The sequence below is a fragment of the Haliotis rufescens genome, unplaced genomic scaffold (genome assembly GCF_023055435.1).
Source record: "Haliotis rufescens isolate VD_foot unplaced genomic scaffold, xgHalRufe1.0.p SCAF_13, whole genome shotgun sequence".
Classification (NCBI taxonomy): domain Eukaryota; kingdom Metazoa; phylum Mollusca; class Gastropoda; order Lepetellida; family Haliotidae; genus Haliotis; species Haliotis rufescens.
In genome coordinates, this window is record NW_025963813.1 from 10,711,575 (window position 1) to 10,722,079 (window position 10,505).

Sequence of the window (10,505 nt, forward strand, 5' to 3'; positions counted from 1 at the left end):
GATAAAACTGGACTTGCACCGCAAAGTGCATCAAATCACGCGGGCACCTTGGCGCTGCACATGTTTTGTAAATCCTGCAATCGACATGCTCAGTTACGAACCGGATTTCGATTTCGATTGGACTCCACAATACTAGTCCGTTGCCTCGGGAAGATGGCATTACTATAACTGTTGCAGACCTGCCTCCAGATGTGACAAGCGGTAACATGACATCACTTCCGGTCGTGGCCGCCTCAGAACTGGTTTGATCCACTTTGTCTTCAGTTGGACCTCACGCAGCTTCATTTTCTGTCAAAAGGAGTAATGTAAGTAATTCAATAAATCATATCGAAGGGGTCATTATGTTTGGTTGTTGATGTCAAGCTTATGAGCTGGAGACGTTTTGGTCTCTTCGTCTTTACTGTGCCAAACATACCAGTGTCTGGAAGCAAGAGCCAATCAGCAATGGACTGAGACGACCCGATTTGTTCTAGTGGTCCTGATAACAAGCATGACACTGAGTGAGTGAGTGAGTAGGGTTTAACGCCGCTTTCAACATTATTCCAGTTATATCACGGCGTGTCAGCTTAATGTTGGAGGAAAGCCAAAAGTGATGCAGGTCTGGGACGTTAACCACTTCGGTGAAACCCACGAGCACGGGTATGGTGCTGACAAACCTAGAAACATAATCGGGGCGAACCGGGATTCGAACCCACAATCATAGGTTTCTGGCGTGCCCAAGGGACGCAACTCTGCATAGCGAATCGCGGCGCCTTAGACGACTGGGCCACCCTTGCACCTAGCATGACCCATATACAATAGACATTTTGGCCCCGATCCACACTGAAGCCTCCCCATATTTGCCCGATCGACAGTGAAGCCTCCCTAGATTACCCCGATCCACAGTGAAGTCTTCCAAAATTACCCCGATCCACAGTGAAGCCTCCCTATATTACCCCGATCCACAGTGAAGCCTCCCTATATTACCCCGACCCACAGTGAAGCCTCCCCACATTTGCACGATCCACAATGAAGCCTCGCTATATTAGCCAGATCCAGAATGAAGCCTCGCTAGATTACCCCCGATCCACAGTGAAGCCTCCCTATAATACCCCGATCCACAGTGAAGCCTCCCTATATTACCCCGATCCACAGTGAAGCCTCCCTATATTACCCCGATCCACAGTGAAGCCTTCCTATATTACCCCGATCCACAGTGAAGTCTCCCTATATTACCCCGATCCACAGTGAAACCTTCCTATATTACCCCGATCCACAGTGAAGCCTCCCTATATTACCCCGATCCACAGTGAAGCCTCCCTATATTACCCCGATCCACAGTGAAGTCTCCCTATATTACCCCGATCCACAGATAAGCCTCCCTAAAGTCAAAACTACACACGCATCAGTATTACACAACAGAGCGGCCAAATGAGTGAGTGAGTGAGTGATAATGCTTCACGTCATAAGCTGTCAAAAGTACACACGCATCAGTTATCACACAACAAAGCATGTTCATGGGTGATGGCTCGAGCGAGCGAGTTATGCTTCATTCAATAAGCTTTCCAACGTACACACGCATCAGTACGACACAACACAGCGGCCATAAAATTAATCATGTGACAATATTAACTGTATTGCAAAAAGACAATGTGGTGTCTGTTGTTCCTAAGAAATATCGGTGTACATGCACTTTGTTCCCGGTAAAATGTATCACGTCACCTGTGAATAAATAATCTGATCTCCGTGATATTTTATGCATTTAAATAATTTGTGGAAAAATGCCAAAAATTGTAATTTGGGGAGGACAAGCGTAAAGCACATATTATCGGGTGTCTAGTGTTCATGTTATTGGGTATCAAGTGTACATGTTATCGGGTATCTAGTGTTCATGTTATCGGGTATCAAGTGAACATGTTTTGAACCGGATTCCAGTGAGATCACTATTATTGGCTATCTCGCTAGTGAGTGAGTATGTTTTTACGCCGCTTTTAGCAATATTCCAGCAATATCACGGCGAAATGGGCTTCACCCATTGTACCCATGTCAGGAATCGAACCCGGGTCTTTGGCGTGACGAGCGAACGCTTTAACCACCAGGCTACCAACAGTGACAACAGAGGACGCCAAGAATTAACTTCACCCACTGTAGCCTTGCACGAAGCCAATCCATATCACCTTTACTTGTCCCTCTGGCTCCACCACGTACTCCAAGATCTCACTGATGAGACTGGTCATCACAGGGTGGACACACACCTCTTGGTTGTCCGGCTACTCCACGTTCTCCAAGATCTGTGATGAGGCTGGTCATCACAGGGTGGACACACACCTCTTGGTTGTCCAGAATCTCTCGCAGTTCACTGAAATGGACATATTAAACATCAGATATTCCGACATGTGTAACAGGAGTCGTCAGGAGGTGACATATTTCCCCGGTCTGGTACAATTCGGAAATGGAGTTTGGCTACTTATACCCCATTTTCGGTTTATTGCCATTTGATACCTTCAGTGAAGACACAAATAATTATAATGTTTTTTAAAATCCCAAAACATCACTAGGGGCCAATTCACCACCAGTCCGATCTGTATAGCAAGTTTCAACAAGGACGAACATGATCGCTTTATCCCCCCGTTATTCACACGGGGGGATAATAATACAAACATTGGTCATACTTAAACATGTTAATGTTTTGATTGGAATGAAGAGTGTGTGGAACAATTGACTAAACTAGAGCCACACGGCAATGTAGTTCACCTGAATTTTCGGATACATTTGCAACATTAGATTGTGAAGGGTGAGTGAGTGAGTATTGTTTTACGCATCTTTTAGCAATATCCAAGCCATATCACGGCAGGGGAAACCAGAAATGGGCTTCACACATTGTACCCATATCGGGAATCGAACCCGGGTCTTCGGCGTGACGGGCGAACGCTTTAACCACTAGGCTACCCGATCGCCCCAGATTATGATGGTCTTAATAAAAGAGTAAAACGAATACACCTTTAAATAACATAGGATACGTTTGGCTACAACAAATCAACACAAATAGTAACGTAGGTAAACAACAAAATGAGGCATAGACAGCATAATTATCTTACTTCAGTACAGAAGAACATGGCGATAATGAACACAGACATAATATACAGATCGTCTTGACTGGACGCCGCCATTTTGTTTGAAGCAAATGAACGTAATATGAGAATCGGAATTTGATTGGTCAGTAGAAGGAGCATTGGGGGGACATAACTGATAGTAGCCATTGGTGACGCTACAATCGAGCCCAAAGATTCCAGTCCATTCGTGACCAACTCGTGTTATTCCGGGACAAGCCGAACTGCGAACTCGTGCACTTCTCATGGCCATTTTTGCGACCGGGTTCCGTCTTAGCGCAAACGGGCATACCTAAAACAATTGTCAACTCGTTGCCTAATGGTTCACATATATTTCCCCATATATTACTAGTATATATCAGATGCAATTTAAAGCACACCGGGACATGCGGAATTATACATTATGATTGAACACATTTAACTGTGTCTTGGGTATATTTTTACGTGCAAAAATTATTCCCGAGGGATTCTTTGACAATGATTCTTCATACGCGCATTCTGATTGATTTGTCGTATTTTCGCACATAACATTCATGGACAGGGGGACGAGTCTTCTTGCAGGTTACGGAAAGTGGCGAGTGGTGACGAATGGATTCCAGTATAGTTCTGCAAGGGTGGAAACCGGACTTCTTTTACTGTCAGTTAACTCCCTTGCCTCAGGAAGATGAGTATAACATGGCTGTAATAAACACATATATATCATGCTTTCTGACTGAACTTTATCAAAGGTCACGACTGCTTTACTGTATTGCCACATAACATTCACGTGAATAACAAATTCTGCATAACAAATGAACGGCTCCAGCAAACTGATCTTTCACCCCAAACTTAATCAGTATCGGTCACCATCAGCAGTGAAACAAAAAATGTACATGTAAGTTGTCCATATATCACGACAGCACACTTACAGATGCGTGAACCTCCTTTAAAGAAATACACACATTCACTAAAAAGTTTACCTTATCAAATCTATATTGAATAAAAGAAATATAGCGGATGTTCAGGAATGAACATGCTTTCACTGTACCCTCATGACTAATTCTACCTGACATCTTTGATACAAGTCGGCAAAACAGCAGACATACGTCCTCCGAAGAGCTCGAGTGGATGAGTGAGTTGGGTTTTACGCCGCTTTTAACAGTATTCCAGTTATATCGCGGCGTGTCAGTTTAATATGGGAGGAAAGACCGAAGTGATGCAGGTCTCAGACGTGTACTACTTCGGTGAAACCCACGAGCATGGGTATGGTGCTGACAAACCTAAAAACACAATCGGGGCGAACCGGGATTCGAACCCACAATCATAGGTATCTGGCGTGCCCAAGGGACGCAACTCTGCACAGCGAATCGCGGCGCCTCAGACGACTGGACCACCCGCCCCCACGAAGGGCTCTCGAACATATGTCGTGGTGTCCACAGCGACTGCATCCATTCGCCTCGACCGGATAATATTGCATTGACATTGTAGTTTAGAATGTCTGAATCCATGTAATATTCAATTGTGAACATATGGCAACAATCTCTCACTGAATCAGGGTCAATGGACGTCTTTAGCCGGGCTGAGACGGTTAACTCGGGTACTCGGGTCGGGTGGATACTGAGTAGGACCCGGGTGCCCACAGGACTACCCGGACCCGGGTGCCCACAGGACTACCCGGACCCGTGATAAATCATGACTACTTAATGACAAAAATTATCTAGAACTCTTTGGTTTCACTACAAGTCACTTATGATCGCATTTCTTTCTGAATATGCACCCATTCCCTCTGACTTGTATATATGTTTGAATATACAGTAAACTACGGTTATAACGAACACGCTTATAACGAACAGACGGATATAACGAACTTACTTTTTGGTCCCGACTACTTGCTGTAGTCATGCTGTATATGTACTTATAACGAACTACGGTTATAACGAACTAAAATTAGTAGTCCCTTTGAGTTCGTTATAACCGTAGTTTACTGTAGATAAACTTCAGTCAACTTCAGTGCATGCATGACCAGACCGTTTTATACGTGTATCTCATTACATTTTGCCAGGTCTACGGTCACATTTTCGAATTAGACTCGTACAAGCTCTCGTCTTCAGACAATTCTTTCACCATGTTTACTATCTATTTTAGCATCCTATTCAGCATCTACAACATTCCGAAAAGACGTGTGATGGAAATATCTGGCCATGGTTGGTTGTTTGTTTGTTGTTTTACGCCGCACTCAGCAATATTCCAGCTATCTGACGGCGGTCTGCAAATATTCGAGTCTGGGCCAGACAATCCAGTGATTGACATCATGAGCATCGATCCACGCAATTGGGATCGATGACATGCATCAACCAAGTCAGCGAGTCTGACCATCCGATCCCGTTAGTCGCCTTTTACGACAAGCATAGTCGCCTTTTACGGCAAGTATGGGTTGCTGAAGACCTATTCTACCCCGGAATCTTCACGGGTCATCTGGCCATGGATGTAACCAGAATGATAGTGGGCCATTCATTATTTATGGGTACGGATGCAGATAAGGGGTGGTGATGATCTACAGGAGGACATTTGCTTGGTCATTTTGTACAAAAATCCAAAGGACTACTTCTTTCTTAATCATGTCGTACCTTCCAGCTTCCAGTAAAACAAACGGATTGACTGGAACTACTATGGAACCAACTAAAACAGAAACTGCCAGAAGGTAACAAACTAATACTGACACCAACAGCTCTGGACAACCATTCATCTCCCCGGAGAGTGAAAGGTTCGATCCCCAGGAGAGTCATACCAAGATACAATAGATGGTACTTCTTGTTTCGTTGCCTGGCACTCGACAATAACTACAGGGATAAAACAAAAGACTGGTCGGACCATTCAGTATGCAGTGGGGTATTCAGGTTAAACTTTGGCATGGGATTTCAGTGGGCTGGTACTGTGCAGCTGGCATTAGTCCAGTCTGGGAAATGACTTCCGCCCGTGTCCCCCCTAAAAAATAGAGAGAATTAAATGGACTGAGCGGCAATGCATACGTGTATAACTTTTGGATAGGAGATACTGGCGGGAGTCTTTCCCACGATGGACATCACAACATACAGGGCAACGATTGGGTTATTTTATAATAGATGTACGCCAACTCACCTTAAGCTTCAAAGTGTTCATCACCGCCTCCGTGGTCTAATGGTAGAGCGTCCGCCCGGAGAGCGGAAGGTCCGGGGTTCGATCCCCAGCCGCGTCATACCAAAAGACGTTAAAAGATGGTACTTGTTGTTACCCTGTCTGGCGCTCGGCATTAAGGGGCTAAAACAAGGACTGGTCGGCTCGGAGTCAGTATACTGTGTCTGAGTGGGGTATTCATGTTAAACTGCGACATGGTATCTCAGTGAGCTAGCCCTATAAACCGGCATCAGTCCGGACTAGTACAAGTAGGCACACACAGACACATACACGTGCATGCAGGTCGCTATATAAGTGCAATAATCTTGGACGCGACGTTAAACCCCATTTTACCTTGACTCAAAGTGTTCATCAGCCGATCTTTTCCTTGACCTCTTCCATGAACCGCACAGGGGGGACAGAGAATGTTTTGGGGTGGCATTATTGTATATTTCTCTAATTCCCTCAGTATCCATCATATAACAGACTTGGAAGTATGTAATACTGAATCATTGTGGTTTCAAGTTTATTCACCACAGAAATGTTTTCGACTTTGTGTCAACTACCTCGCACCCAACTCCCCTATTTCATATTGGACTGTTCTAGGGCACATGGTAGAAACTTCTTTTCATGTTGTTCGTGACATCGTTCTCGTTGGTGATCTGAATGAAGATCTTTTCAATGAGAATATTCACCACTTTTGTTATAGAAAAACACGAAAGAATGTACGCAGTATTTTTACCCAATTTAGTTTGTTGTGATTGTTTGTTTGTTTGTTTGTTGACCATAGAGGAGTTTTCGTTTGTGTATGGCTCTATAAACAGGCTCTAAAATGAATATACATTTATACATAACAATAGGAACGAATTATTTATTGTAGGGCATCAATGGAATGTGTAAACTTTTCCACTTTCCGATAAAAGATAACACGTGTGAGGGTACACCCTCAAAGTATTTAACTATTCGCCCTACGGAAAAAAACACAATGGTTCGATAAAGGCCTCAGGAGAGAGCGTCGCTCTGGAGACCGATATCGAAAAAAGCATGACGACGTGGTAAAATGAGCGATTTCGACACTTACAAAGTGCACATATATTAGAATATACTTCGGAGATATGATGTAACCGTAGTAAAAAAAAACAGAAAAAACTTGAAATAATTCAACAAGCAGCAGCTCGCATAGGAGCAGGTCTCTCTAAATTTTCGTCAAGATCGAGTTAATATTTTGATACAGGATGGGGATACTGTCAGACAGAAAAAATCTAAAAAAGCCTTGTATAAATTAGAATATTGTTTTTTGTTTATGTCCATCGTATTTGCATGGCACGTTACTATCCAAAGTGTCAACTTTTATTATTATTAGTTATGAGTTACGAAATAAGAACAATATCAACAGTGAGTGAGTGAGTATGGTTTTACGCCGCTTTTAACAATGTTCCAGCAATATCACGGCGGGGGGACATCAGAAATGGGCTTCACACATTGTACCCACGTCGGGAATCGAACCCGGGTCTTCGGCGTGACGAGCGAACACTTTAACCACTAGGCTACCCGACCGCCCCAATATCAACAGACCCCATGAAGTAACTACTACACACCAGCGTTCATGTATACCTTCTTCAATCAAACTATGGAATAAGTTACCCCCTGAATACAGAAGTACGACGTCATTGCCAAATTTCAAACATATGATCAAAACAACTTTTACAGCTCCACCTCCTTACTTACACCCGAAGAGCTAACATATTACATACACGTCTAAGACACCCTGCAGATCCCTAAATGCAGAAGACCGCCTCCGTGGTCTTGTGGTAGAGCGTCCGCCCGGAGATCGGAAGGTCCGGGGTTCGTTCCCCAGACGCGTCATACAAAAAGACGTTAAAAGATTGTACTTGTTGTTACCCTGTCTGGCGCTCGGCATTAAGGGGCTAAAACAAGGACTGGTCGGCTCGGAGTCAGTATACTGTGTCTGAGTGGGGTATTCATGTTAAACTGCGGCATGGTATCTCAGTGAGCTAGCACTATAAATCGGCATCAGTCCGGACTAGTACAAGCAGCCACACACACATATACACATGCATGCACGTCGCTATATAAGTGCAATAATCTTGGACGCGACGTTAAATCCAATTTCACCTCACCTAAATGCAGATTTTTTCAAAGTAAACTTAATGATACTCTATCCTGCTCTTGTGGAGATCCGTGTAAAAATATACACTTTCTTGAATGTCCCAAATACATTATTCCAAGAAGTAGTATGTTCACTAGCTTTATAACTGCTGGACGTACGTGCACAATGTGGTGTGTGCGTGCGTGCGTGCGTGCGTGCGTGCGTGCGTGCGTGCGTGCGTGCGTGCGTGCGTATTATATATTTGTTATGTGTGTATTTATGTAAAGAATGGAGCAATTGTCTATTTTAGTATATAATATCACTCTCTGGTCAATTACTAATAATAACGACATTAGTGTATGAATCGTAGCCATACGTGTGTGTGTGTGTGTTGTGTGTGTGTGTGTGTGTGTGTGTGTGTGTGTGTGTGTGTGTGTGTGTGTGTGGTGTGTGTGTGTGTGTGTGTGTGTGTGTGTGTGTGTGTGTGTGTGTGTGTGTGTGTGTGTGTGTGTGTGTGTGTGTGTGTGTGTGTGTGTGTGTGTGTGTGTGCGTACGTGCGCGTGTGTGCGTACTCGGCTGAAACGGGACGTCATGATAGCATCGTAACTGGCTAATACAGTGACTGTTATTTTAGTTGTGGCGACGTTTTGTGTTGGTTGTGTATATATATTATATCAGTAAATCGGAGCGAAATCAGTAAAAACACCACCCAAACACGTGACAAGAATCGTGAATCAACATTCCTTGACTGGAGGCGATGCTTTTGGAATCGGAAATTTTCGACAAGGCTTAACAATCTTCAGCATAAAAAAGTTGATTGCACCTGCAGCGTTCTCAGCGTTTGAACTTCTAAGCCACCTCGCCACCCCAACGTGTGTAACAGAAAGAAATTTTACAGAAAAGTAAATCAGTAATTCCCGGCATCTATCTGTTGTCAGAGATGATTGAGAGTAATTCCCACAACATACTTGCGTATCTGAGTGTGCCCCACTTGTCCAACTTGTGATTTATTTAACCCAAACTTGCTGCAAAAGACGACTATGCTTGTTGTAAGAGGCGACTAACGGGATCGGGAGGCCAGGCTAGGTGACTTGGTTGATACATGTCATCGTATCCCAAATGGGTGGATGAATGTTTATTATATCAATCACTGGATTGTCTGGACCAGACTCGATTATTTACAGACCGCCGTCATATATAGCTTGAACATTGCTGAGTGCAACGTTAAACAACAAACAAACAAAACACTGACATGTGGAAAAACTGTATGCACCTTGTGAAATATAACGATCATCACTATTTTCCTTAGTACCAGATAAACTATTTATTTTATTTTTTTTTAAATATACATTTAGAGACCGCCGCCATATAGCTGGGAAACTGTGTTAAACTAGGTACAGCGTTAAACAACAAACAAACAAAATATAAATATCGGAAAAAAAGTCTACATCCACACTCATTTAGAATTTCTACATTCAGTGGGATCAACATTAGGACGAATAAACTCTGTGTATATATATTCTCAAATTAAATCAGCATTGATTTTTACTAATTTTACTAAAATTAACTAAATGCAAGGTTGACGACAGATACCTTATGACCCCGGACACAGAGCTGTGCACACAATGGTTTTTTATGTCTATGTCAATGTACGTTAAAAAATGTTGGTTGGTTGTTTTACGCCGCACTCAGCAATATTCAAGCTCCATGGCGGCGGTCTGTAAATAATCGAGTCTGGACCAGACAATCCAGTGATTGATATCATGAGCATCGATCCGAAGATCTATTAAATTCTGTCCCGGATCTTCACGGGTCTTAAAAATGAAAAAGAAAAGAAGATAAAAGTGGGACGTGTCATTACTTAACATAGATGTAACACTAAATAACGCCTTGAATTGTGATTTAGTAATGTGTCATAAATGGCGAGATTTGCGATGTACTTAATTCTCAGAGGTCATTTTCAGTAATTTTGTTCGCCTAAGATAACAGTGGAGAGTATCACAAAACAGGAAATTTCCAAGTGGTGAAGAGAGGGGACATATTTGTCCCTCTAGATCTGGCGTTCAGGGATAATACAATCGTCGCTCATAATATCAGTCACTGGATTGTCTGGTCAAGATGATGTCCACGCCGCCGTTGGAATATTGCTGAGTGCGGCGTTACGAAACAAACAA

General features: G+C 43.2%; 1 long non-coding RNA gene across 1 annotated transcript; it reads right to left on the reverse strand.

The window, feature by feature from the left end:
* Positions 1-200: 200 nt before the first annotated feature.
* LOC125378790 lies at positions 201-6,325 on the reverse strand. The gene is made up of 3 exons (XR_007220500.1): positions 6,207-6,325; positions 2,157-2,338; positions 201-288 (listed from the first exon to the last, which is right to left on the reverse strand). It is a non-coding gene; the product is annotated as an uncharacterized LOC125378790 (long non-coding RNA).
* Positions 6,326-10,505: the final 4,180 nt, after the last annotated feature.